This window comes from Thamnophis elegans, chromosome 3 (assembly GCF_009769535.1).
Source record: "Thamnophis elegans isolate rThaEle1 chromosome 3, rThaEle1.pri, whole genome shotgun sequence".
NCBI lineage: Eukaryota > Metazoa > Chordata > Lepidosauria > Squamata > Colubridae > Thamnophis > Thamnophis elegans.
In genome coordinates this window covers 27,596,445-27,608,795 of record NC_045543.1, presented here as the reverse complement: position 1 = coordinate 27,608,795, position 12,351 = coordinate 27,596,445, and positions in this window count along the sequence as shown.

Genomic DNA, 12,351 nt, shown 5'->3' with positions numbered 1-12,351 from the left:
TTAAAATTAAAATAAGGGAACATCTGAGCCAAGAACTATAAGACTATCAAATTTGGATGGATTTATAGTATTATTTTAATAGCAAGACCATAATATGATAAATCTGTATGTGTATTGTATCTGTCTTTACTTTTCAGTAAATTTGTTTGTATTTTCTATATCTTATTTCTCTATGCGTCATAGATTTATGTCATTTAGTTACTTGATATTATTTTTTAATCATAATTCAATTATTTTTGAATGGTGTGAAAGGAGGATTTATATAGTTAAATCTGATCCAGCTTCCAAGATATTTACTATTAGGTAAAGTCTAATATGTTAAAACTGAAAATTGGAACAGTTCCCAGATTTCAAAATTAAGAGAATCTCTGTTTTCTGGCTAGCACTCCTGAACAAAGTTGCAGTTTGGGGTTGCTCCTGGATCCAGTATTTTATTTGATGACTTCCTTACAGTTATATATCTAATATAAATATTCTTGAAAACACAGACTAGCCGCTGTGTTTTAGGCATTGGCAAACACCAGATTAGATTTCTATGGTGTGTTTTATTCAAAGGTATGAGATCAATTGGGATGCCACGGCACACATATATTGTGAACTGGTGGTAGCATTGCTGCCAAGTCAGCTTCAAGCTATCCAAACTCCTAGCAACTCAGAACTAAGTTATTGTGTAGACCATCTTAGTTCTATAATCTTATATATTTTAGACTTTCTTGGGAAGCGTGTTAATAGCAAGGTGATTAATCCTATATAAATACTATTTTTAACTGTTACTTTCTAGCAGCTTCCCTACTATAGGAAGTGGAAGATGGATATGTTTTGCATTTTGGTGGTAAGTTCTCCACCTTAAATATTTGAGTTGTTTGTTTATTCATGTCAGAAACATCACAATTAAAATAAAGCATAATTTTATATGACATAAAATATAAAATACAAAATTAAAATACATACATATAGTATATGTACAGATTAAACAGATCTTGCCCTGGGCAAGATGTGTTTAATATTTGAATAAATAGGAGGTATACAGATCAAATAAATAACAAGTAAGTTATAACAGCATATAAGTATTGTGATAATATTTATCTTAGAAAAAACTACAACCTTAGTGTTTCAAGATTTATATGGTTATATTTTATTTTTTGTGCTTATAAATTTGTACAAGTTTAGAAAATCATTTAAGCAGTCACTACCCAAAACTCTTAAACTGACAATGTTTATTTGTTTTATGGTTATAATAAATTATCAGGTTTATCGCGAATTTGTAAATTCAGTCCAAATTTCACAGACCTGCCAGCATACAAACTAGGTAGCCTGTGGGAACATACATAGAGAAAGCTCAAGGATTAAGCAAGTCAAATCTGAAGAAAGATCTTTGCAACTAGGAGTCCCAAGCTGTGAGAGCAGGATATATATAACATTGTATGTGCGTATCCCTTGCTGTAAAAAATGTAAAGAATAATTTAAACACAGAATTCTGATTAAGAAAACTTTTGCTGAGATACAGCAATGCTGTACCAGAAATTACTCTTGTTCTTAGTTTTGTTTTATGTAGGCCAGCTATGTGGAAACTATATCTCTTCACATGTTGAAGACATGTTTTTACCCTTCCTATCATCTCTTACAATTGATCCTTTGTCCTAAAGAATCACTTTAATCAGAGAATCACCTTAAAGAATCACTTTAACAGAGCTATTATATCCTATTTTTCTAGTTCTACAATCTTGCATCAAACTATATATTTCTAAGCAACAAATCTAGGATATTGATAAAATGATTCTTGAAAAGGCTGAAAATTGTCTAGGATGGTTACTAATTGCTATGCTGCTTTTGTATTCCATTTTCTACACAGCTGCGTCTATTGGGAAGAGTTTTTAAGAACATACAAAAATAGCAATAGTACTTGACTTATAAACCGCTTCATAGTGCTTTACGGCCCTCTCTAAGCAATGTACAGAATCAGCCTATTGCTCCCAACAATCTGGCTCCTCATTTTACTGAATGCAGAAGGATGGAAGGCTGAATCAACCTTGAGATGGTTGAACTGCTGGCAATCGGCAAAATTAGCCTGCAATACTGCATTCTAACTATTACGCCACTATGGCTCATATGCAAGTGCATCAGGTTTAATCATATCTATTTTGATTTTATATTTGGTGTCAATTAAAAAAAAACAGAGAAAAATTTCTTAAACAGTTTGTAGACTCATCCTCATTTCTCCCAAAGTGGGAAAACTGACCCTGTTCACCATTTTTTAAATGTCTTTTCTTTCATTTCATCTCCAGTCCATAGCAGAGGCATCTTCATTTAACTGTTCCAGTTTTCAAGTAAAAACCTTTGAGCAATTTATACCATGGATACAATCTAGCAGACCTCTTTGATTATGTGATGGCGATGCAGCAAAAAGTAAAGAACATCATATGTGGTCAACTTCATTATAGTGAGACAATAAAGTTTAGTGATTGTGGCAGCAAATTTTGGCATGTTTTTTTTTAATTATGAAATTTATATGCAGCTCATCCCTGTCAAGAGGCAAATTAGGGGCTTACAACAAGTAAAAGGAAAAAAATACAATATTAAAATAATAAATATTAGTAGAAAAATTAACCTTAAAATTAACAAAGTTGGAGAGGAAGGGAGCAAGCTACACTTAGGATGGAAGTAGAATCTTCTTTTAGCCTATGCCATTTGGACTGCTGGATATTTAATGTGTCCCTCTGGGTAGTTCCTTATGTGTTAACTTCCTCTGAACTGAATTTGCACAGCCTTAGGTATCTGCATGATTAAGTTCTAGTAACATCCAGTGATACTTCTTTCACATGCTAATCATGTCAGGACATGTGAAGAGAATGTAAACGAAATGATCATGAGCTGATGAATGAATGCAGGCTTGCAGTCTGATGCACAGATAAGGAATCTAAAAGGCAATCTGTTGTCAGTTGCGATGTTATATCTTATCATCCTCATATGTGATGCTTTACATGATAATACCAGTAAAAAAAGGAATGCTTTAATTCTCCAAGAGTTTTTATCTAAATATGTACAGGTATAACATAAGGGATGAAAAAAAGGGGGGGGAGCAGAGGGAAAGGATGAAGGTGAACAAATTCATAAATGAATAGAGGTGGCCCAATCACAGAGGTTGATTCTTAAAGTATCAAAGTATTTTGTGATTTTTTTACATTAGTAGATTCATTGCCATTAATGTAACGACTGAATGTAGACTGCCATTCCAGATTGCCATTCCAGACAGTCTACATTCAGCTCTTATTTAAATATATTCACATGGAAGAGAAAACAATATTTACACAACCAAAAATGTCCAATGAACTATTCAGTTATTCAATAAGGAAGACAAACCAGGTGTGGCTTAATTTTAATCCAGGAGTCCCCCACCTGTGGGCCATGGCCCAGTACAGGTTTGTGGTCTATTTGCAACTGGACCACATGAGTAGCTGGCTGGTACACACACTTGCACATGTATGCACAACCCCACTCATGCAAGCATTTTGGGGTTCATTCATGTGAGCGTTGCTTGTGTTTGCGGCCCCACTTGCCTGAGTGTTGCAGACACTTGCAAACTCACAAGTGCTACTTTAATCTATTATCCTTGTAAAATTATTAAGAACCGTTAAAATTGACTCAGGTCATTTGTTAACATGGCAGTCCAACTTACTTTCTGATTTAGCAGACCCAAATCTTCAAAACTGTCTGCTTTTACAGACATGGAATGTTTTTGCACAGTAAGCATGCAAATGCTAGAAATGATTATTTGCCCAATTTTGCTAAAGCATTGCAATCATTACAGCCATGGAGGAAGTTTCAGATACACACATTTGGCATTTGTTATATCAGTTTTCCAAATCAAGAAGTAGAAATGAAACCATTTATCACAGGTTTAACTAATATTTATTTATTTATTTGGCCAACTGATATAGTCTCTCTTCTTAGCAAGCAACTCTAGGTAGCGAACAATATTTAAAATCACATCTACAAAATGTAAAACACATAATATCCAAGAGAGATACAAAAATCACTAACACAACCAGGAGATGGGTCTCTTCTTACCCATGTGGCTCAAGGCCTGGGCACAAAATGACATCTTTAGTGCCTTACAAAAGACCAGCAGAGCCATGGGCCAAAGTAATGTTTGGAAAGAGAACAGTTATGATAGTCCTTCTTTTAATAACCACAATTGGTCATTAGGTAAAGCTGTTGCTAAGTGAAACATCATTATTTTACTGCCATTTTCTTTTGCTTTATAGACCTGTGAAGACTGTAAAATCATGGACTGGTTGCAAAGTTATTTTCCATCCCTTGAAACTGCAATTGGTCTCTATAGGAGGCAGTCACTAAATGGTAATGACCTGTGTGATTTTTATCTAAAATGTTCTTAAAGTTCATATAATAGAAATGATATTTATCTAAAAAAGGGTTTAAGGGTTTATTAAACTTGTATGCCGCCCTATTCCCAGAGGGACTCAGGGCGGCTAACAAACCAAGGGGAGGGAACAATACAAGAACAAACAAAACAAGAAACAATTTACAAAGAACAGTTTTAAAAAAACTCATAACAAAGAATGATTTGAGGGTGCATAAGATGTTTCACTCATCAGAATTGTCCACCCAATCCGGACAGGCTGGGATGAATGTGGTCAGAGCTTCTTCTTTGGTTGTGCTGCCACCTTCCTTCTTCACTCTCCCCAAAGCAAAGAGGAAGGCAGTCAGAAAGTTGAAGTCTTTTACCCTTTTCTGTTAAGAAAAACTAATCCAAATCCAGCAACTGGTAATGAGTTTGTAGAGATCTGCAATGTTACTAGAGCACATTCTCCAGCCAGGACACCGTGGCATCAAAAATATGTTTTAAATAGAATTTCCTTTATTCCTCTGTGCAACAGCACAAGAGAAACATGGATGAGTATTCAGTTTAGAAAAACTCAAAGACTAAAACAAAGAAAATAGAGAAGCCTATCCAAAATGGAGACTAAATTTTATGGGAAAATAGTGATGAAAATAATGAGTCAAAGTTTTAAGCATATCCAGAATAAATTCTAAACTCTTGCTCAGTATAATAAATTACTTTAGAATGCAACTCGACAACCACATTAACATGCAATGCATCAGTCCTAGAGCCAAATTTTTAAAAAATGCTGGTGGAAAAGTTGCTACCATGATGTACAGTTCTGTTCTTCCTCAGTAATCAGCCCAACAAGGGGTGCTATTCTTACAGTTTTAATGCCTGCAAGTTACCAACTAGGAGTTCCTCCTGGCTAAATTTCTCTTCCCACTAATCATAATTTGCTGGTAGAAAAAGCAACTACTCACTGTTCCAAAGGTGATTTTTCAGGAGGCAACCGGACTTCCTTGTTTTTTCTTGTGAAGATGTTTCAATTCTCATCCAAAAAGCTTTTTCAGCTCTGACAGGATAGTGGGGAATGGAAAGATTTATACATTCCTTGCAGACAGCTGGATATTTACATCCTTTTAGAGGGTCATTGAAGCACTTGGAGGTTTATCTGTGTCCTCAGGGTCACCTGAGCAGTGCTCCTGGTAATATAGTCTGCAATCCCCACCCCACCCCTGAAATTCATTCCTACTCCCAAACCATTCAAAAGGTATTCATCTCAAATTGTATAGCTAAAAGTCCCATGGTTTTGGGACAACCATGACCTGGATGACTGAGAATATCTACAGACTTTCAACTACTCACTGTTCTTCCTAACCTGTGACTGGAGCTGAGGGAGGAGGTTCTGCTGCAGGAGCTGCTAGCCCTTCTCCAACTCACAGAGCAAGATATGGATTTGCAGGAGTTCCATGGGGTGTTGTTAGAAGCTGCCCAGGAAAGCAGTGGGGAGATGTCTGTTACAGGAAGTCTATGGTGTTTTCTACAGATAACATTTTTTTTCTCAGAATGTTTTTAAGGAGGGTGAAGATTATGGATTTTTGCCCCTCACACTGCTCCAGAAATTGCATAGCAGCAAATAAGCAATGATCTGTCACATCCACATGCCTAGGAGCCATAGCACATCCTTGTATAATGCACAGATTCATTGAGGTTCATTAGTTATCCAAACATGTAAACAATCTAATGATTTCATCATCTTAACTGAACAGTGTTTGCACTCCAAGCTCTTCCTTTGATTGCCTGAGTGGCAAGAAAAACACTAGAGTCTGATTAATGGCACACAAACGAAGTATTGGACATCTCTCAACTTCTTGGTTATTGATTAGTTCTTACATGGTTATGCTCAGTGGTACATCTTCAGAGTTTTCACACAGAAAGTACACACAATGACCAGAGGTATTAGAATACTAGATATCATAAAGGATGACATAGATGCCTCACTATTTCATGGGAAATAATAAAAATAATAACGTGACTAGTTCCATAATGTTGCGTTTCACAGGAGGCTTACATAACATTCTACTTTCTTAATGGAATCTAGTACTGAATTAAAACCTATAGGATAGTGATGGCTAACCTTTTTGGTGCCGAGTGCCCAAAGCGCAAGGGCCCATGTGCAACCCCCAAATGCAATGCGAGCATCCCCCTGTGCATGTGCTCCACCCCGGTGCATGTACCTTACCCCTGTGCATGTGCCTCACCCCCCACTCATGTGCCCCACCCCTCTCACCCATTTTTGGCTTGCAGGTTGGTGCAGGAGGCTTTCCAGGCCCAAAACGGAACTCGGGAGCCTCACGCAGCACTCTGTGCCCCATTTTGGTTTGCAGGTTGGTGCAGGAGGCCTTGCAGGCCCAAAATGGGGTGCAGGGTTTGTGTGTGCATGCATTTGAATCCTCAAAATGCAATGTGAGCCCCCAGCACATGTGCCCGCCCCATGCATGCGCAGCAGGGACCATGGCCAATGGGAGGCATGCACGGATGGGCGGTGGAGCTGGGCTGGGGTGACAGCTGGTGTGCCCATACAGAGGACTCTGCATGCCAACTGTGGCACACAGGCCATGGGTTCGCCATCATGGCAATAGGACATCTCGATCAAAAGCTTAAAATATTTTTAAAGTGGACATTTCTGGGATATTTGAGAGTTGAGTTGAGTTGAGTTCATTGGTCTTGTATGCTGCCCACTCCCGAAGGACTCCAGGCAGCTTACAATAAACAAGGGAAGGGGATAAATAAACAAGACAACACTTTAAAATACGCAACATTTACAGTTACCTTGGGGCTGGATATTTCACAAGCCCCCCGGCCTGCTGGAGCAGCTGGACTTGGTGGCTTTGCGGAAGGCCGGGAGGGTAGTAATGGTCCGGATCTCCGCGGGGAGGTCATTCCAGAGGGCTGGAGCTGCAACAGAGAAGGCTCTGCCCCGGGGAGTCGCCAGCCGACATTGGCTGGCAGATGGTATCCGGAGGAGACCTAACCTGTGAGATCTGATCGGTCTAAGGGAGGTAATCGGCAGGAGGCGGTCTCTCAGGTACCCAGGTCCGATGCCATGTAGGGCTTTATAGGTGACGACCAGCACCTTGAAGCGGGTCCGGAGACTAATGTGTAGCCAGTGCAGCTCACGGAGGATAGGTGTGACGTGGGTGTACCTGGGTGCACCCACAATCGCTCACGCGGTTGCATTCTGGACTAACTGAAGTCTTCGAACACTCTTCAAGGGCAGCCCCATGTAGAGCGCGTTACAGTAATAGACATGAATTAAAGAACCGGAATTTCTAATAAGGTCTCACCAATGCACTTATGTTCTTAAAACTGTTAAAATGATATCAAAAGATCTGAAATTAAGGTTAATTCATCAAAAATCAGAGGATGAGAATCAGATTTTGTTGTGCTAGAGGTGAAATATTTGAGAATTCAATGAGCCATCTGATATCATATGGTATTTTGGGGAGAATGTATTAATGCACAGTATATATGGGGAAATCGTTAAATATTAAAGGAGTTAATGTAATGTTGAACTACAGATAGTTCTCAGGTTACAGCCATTCATTTAGTGACCATTGTAAGTTATAACTGCACTGTTTTTCACACTTACAACCATTGCAGCATCTGCATGGTCTTGTGATCAAAATTTGGCCACTTGGCAACTACTTCATATTTATGAAGGTTGCTGTGTCCGGGGACATGTGATCACCTTTTGTGACCTTTTGATAAGTAAAGTCAATGGGGAAGCCAGTTTCACTTTACAACTCTGTTACTAATTAAACTCTGTGGCAGGAAACATTGTAAAACGGGGCAAAACTCACTTAACAACTGTATCACTTTGCAACAGAAATTTTGGGCTGAATTATGGTTATACAATTCCAATATATACTACCTGTATAAATATACTACCTGTATATATTTTCTACTAATCAAAGGATGCAGCAAAACATCTTACAATGGAAGATATTTTGTGATATCTTACAACAATATATTTTACCTGTTATAATAGCGAATTCATTATTAAGCTAATAACTATATATAAGTATAAAACAGTGGTTCCCAACTGTTTTTTTGGCCATGCCCCTCCTAAGCATCTCTAAAATCCTGATCCCCCCCCCCAGTGACATATAATCCTTACTTTAATCAAAAAGTGAACTCTACTCATACAGAGGAAGTCTAAAAGGCCATTAACTTGGTTTAAACAAGGTTCAAATTGCTCCCCAGTGGGGAGTGGGCTGAATGTTGAGAACCACTGGTATAAAACATAATGTAGATTTGTCTTCTTTCTTTTCTTTCTTTCTTCTTTTGTATTTTAGTTAGGTTTTTTAAAAAAAAAATCTTTTCTTTAAGATTAAAGATTGCCTTGCTGACAATGTGTACCAGGGGTGGGTTTCAACTGGTACGGATCCGGTACAGCCATACCAGATGGTGAAATTTAGTGTGCCTTCCCGTACCTGTTGATCAGGAGGCCCCATACCGGAACACTCTCTCCCCTAGTTCGCTCTTTCACTCGCCCCGCCCATCCACACCATGCTGCCAAAAAGTTCTCAGAAGAAGAACCAGAAGAAGAAAGAACTGGTGAGTGGCTGGGGTGGGGGAAGGATGTTAGGGAAGAGGGAAGAGGCAGAGGGGCTGCTGGAAGAGTGTGTGCGTGTGCACAGGCTATGGGTTTTAAAAACGTCTGAGTGAATCCAGGAAGAGGGAAGAGGCAGAAGGGTTGGAAGTGTGTCCGTATGCACAGGCTATGAGTTTTAAAAACGTCTGAGTTAATCCAGGAATAGGGAAGAGGCAGAGGGGCTGAAAGTGTGTGTGTAAGGTGGTCAGTAATATTGAAGACCGGCAAGGACAGCCATATTTCCTCTGTAAGTAGATGGTTTAATGTTTTGTGTACTTATTTTATTCTTATTTAAGTAGTAAGTGTGCAAAATAATAAATTTCATTTTTTAATATCTTCTTTTTGTAGGTCATTCTTTGGGGCAAAGAATTCAGTGACATCAACTTGGCCACTCCCACCCAGTCATGTGACTGCCAAGCTACTCCCACCCGGTCACATGACTGCCAAACTACTCGTACCCAATCACATGATCACCAAGCCACTCCCATAAAATAGGCCACACCTACAAAATAGATTCTAAAAATTTTTGAATTTTACATACATACACATAATTTTACGTACATACACATAAGCCAAATACATGGCTTACAATGATTTGGGATATCATCTTAAAATATAATTCAGTAAATTAAAGATAAAAATCTATCAAAGTTTTATCACTGTTATATCAAACAATATATAATGTGGACATGTTGATAGATGGAAATTATAATGATCTTTAATTAACAAAGACTATGAAAAGCTCTTTAATTACAGTTATTATGAGACAGACTCACACTTCCTAATTATTTATATAGCAGGACATCACATTTCTCTGTTGCACAATTGACAACACTGTTTTCTTATATAGTTATGCATGTTGGTAGCATTATTGTTACTATTATTATTATCTCCTGATTATTATAGTTTGATTCCCATATTTCATAGTGGGTGCAAAGGCTCAGCAATGGCTCAGCGGTTAAAGATGCTGAGCTTGTCAGCTGAAAGCTGACAGCCTGGGTTCGAGACCCAAGCACTGTGCAAAGGGGTGAGCACCCATTACTTGTCCTAGTTCCTGCCCACCTAGCACTTCAAAAGCATGTAAATATGAGTAGATAAACCACTTTGGTGGGAAGGTAACAGCATTCTGTGCATCTAGCATATATGGAAGCATCTTTGAACATCTGGGTACTTGAGAGACCGCCTGCTGCCAATTACCTCCCACAGACCCATTAGATCTCACAGGGTTGGCCTCCTCCGGGTGCCATCTACCAGCCAATGCCACCTGGCTATTACCTGGGGGAGGGCCTTCTCTGTGGCAGCTCCGGCCCTCTGGAATGAACTCCCCGCAGGGATTCGGACCCTCACCTCTCTCCAGACCTTCCGAAAAGCCGTCAAAACCTGGCTTTGCCGGCAGGCCTGGGGGTGATGAGTTCCCTCCCCTCTCGACATGTATGGCTGTGCGACTGTTGTCTACTTTTATTATTTGTATTTTGTCTTTTATGTTCCCCCTTTTTCCCCCTTGAATTGTTCGCCACCCTGAGTCCTCCCGGAGAAGGGCGGCATACAAATAATAAAATACAATACAAAATACAATACAATACAACAATGCTGACTCTCTTAGCGAAGAAATGGAGAATGAGCACTGCACCCCAGAGTTAGACACAACTGGATAGGGAAACCTACTATATTTCAGAAAAAATTAAAATGTATATCATACATATCACACATTTGCCTTGATTTAGTAAGGATAGTCTCTACACGAAAGCAGGTTAAATCCAGGGACTTTTGTGCTGGAAACTGTTTTGAGTATGCCAGATTCTCTGTTTTCATGCGTGAGGTATGCTTCCAACATGAGGGATGTCTTTGCACACCATACTTATTAGCAAAGCAGTTTATATCATGGCCAATGGCAACACTGCCACTTCTTTAAAAAGCCAGAAAATATCAAGTACAGATATGCCTTTGCCTCAACAGGTGATCACTTTTGCTGTTTTAGAATGTAGAAAGCATCCTTGGAATATGAAATCAGCTTTTTCTACCTAATCCTTCCATTCTTCATAATTGATGCAAGTGATGCAAATATACCAAAAGAAAACTGAGCGAATAAACCATATTTAGATCCCATCTAGCATTATAATTCAATTGTTCTTTTGATGGGGATAAGAAATATAAGTCCACCACTGATCAAATTTCAGATTCATACGACATCAATTATTTAGACTCTTTATTTTCCATTTTTAAACTGGTTTGTAGATGAAGATCTTTAGTTCATCTGATGACGAAGCTAAATCAGAAATGGGGGAAGAGGGAAACACAGACACTGCTGGATTTTTCAGTTTGTTTCCATCAGTAATGGGATCCTTTGGATCCTTTGGATCACAGAACTGCAGTGGGGCTGAAAATGTCTAGTGCCATTGTTTCGGTTTGCCATCCTAGGATTCGGTAGGAAGTCTGGGCAAATATTGCTCAGCATATGATTACTAATTGATAAGGTCCCATATAAATTCAGTTTGTACCTGTTGCTGTTGATTCAGGTTCCACCACAAATGCGTGAATGACAAAAGCGCGTCTGACTAAACCGCGGTGACAAAACCGCGCCGTCAAAACCGCGGCGACGAATGAGCACTGAAGCGCGTCGACAACAGCGCGCCAACAGAAGCGCGCTGTAACATAACCCTAAAAATAACCCTAAACCTAACCCTAAACCTAACCCTAAACCTAATCCTAAACCTAACCCTAAACCTAACCCTAAACCTTACCTTAACTTAAATCGCGCTTCTGTCGGCGCGCTGTTGTCAGCGCGCTTTTGACATCGCGGTTTTAGCGCCGCGGTTTTGTCGGCGCGCTTTTGACGTTTGCGCTTATGTCATGCCACGGTTGGTTCAGTTTTCATTTATTTATCAAGTATAGAAACTGCCTATCTCACTCTCAGAACAACCCTGAGATATTTAAACATTTCCCTGAATCTACTGGCAGAATTTGAACATTTCAGGACTGATATGATGCTCAAATCTAACAGTCTTTTCAGTTCAAAGCAGCAGAATTTTTCCCATCAATATCTGAAAGTGGAGATATCCTTAAATGGCTCCATTGTAGTTGATCTTTCCATGTGGTTTGTATACTTTAATTTTATAGCGGGTTTTTTTTATATATTTTTTATATTTTTATAATGATTGTTTTTATATATTGCTATTTTACTGATTGTTGTATTCTGTCCAGGGTCACTTTTGAGAAATAGGCAGCCGTATGTGATAAACAAACAAATAATCTGATATTTATGGAAAGCTAAGAGTAAGCTAATCAGTTGAGAAGTAGTGCAAAAAGCCAGAAATGACACAATATGTGTAAAAAAGCTGCTCTGCGGCAT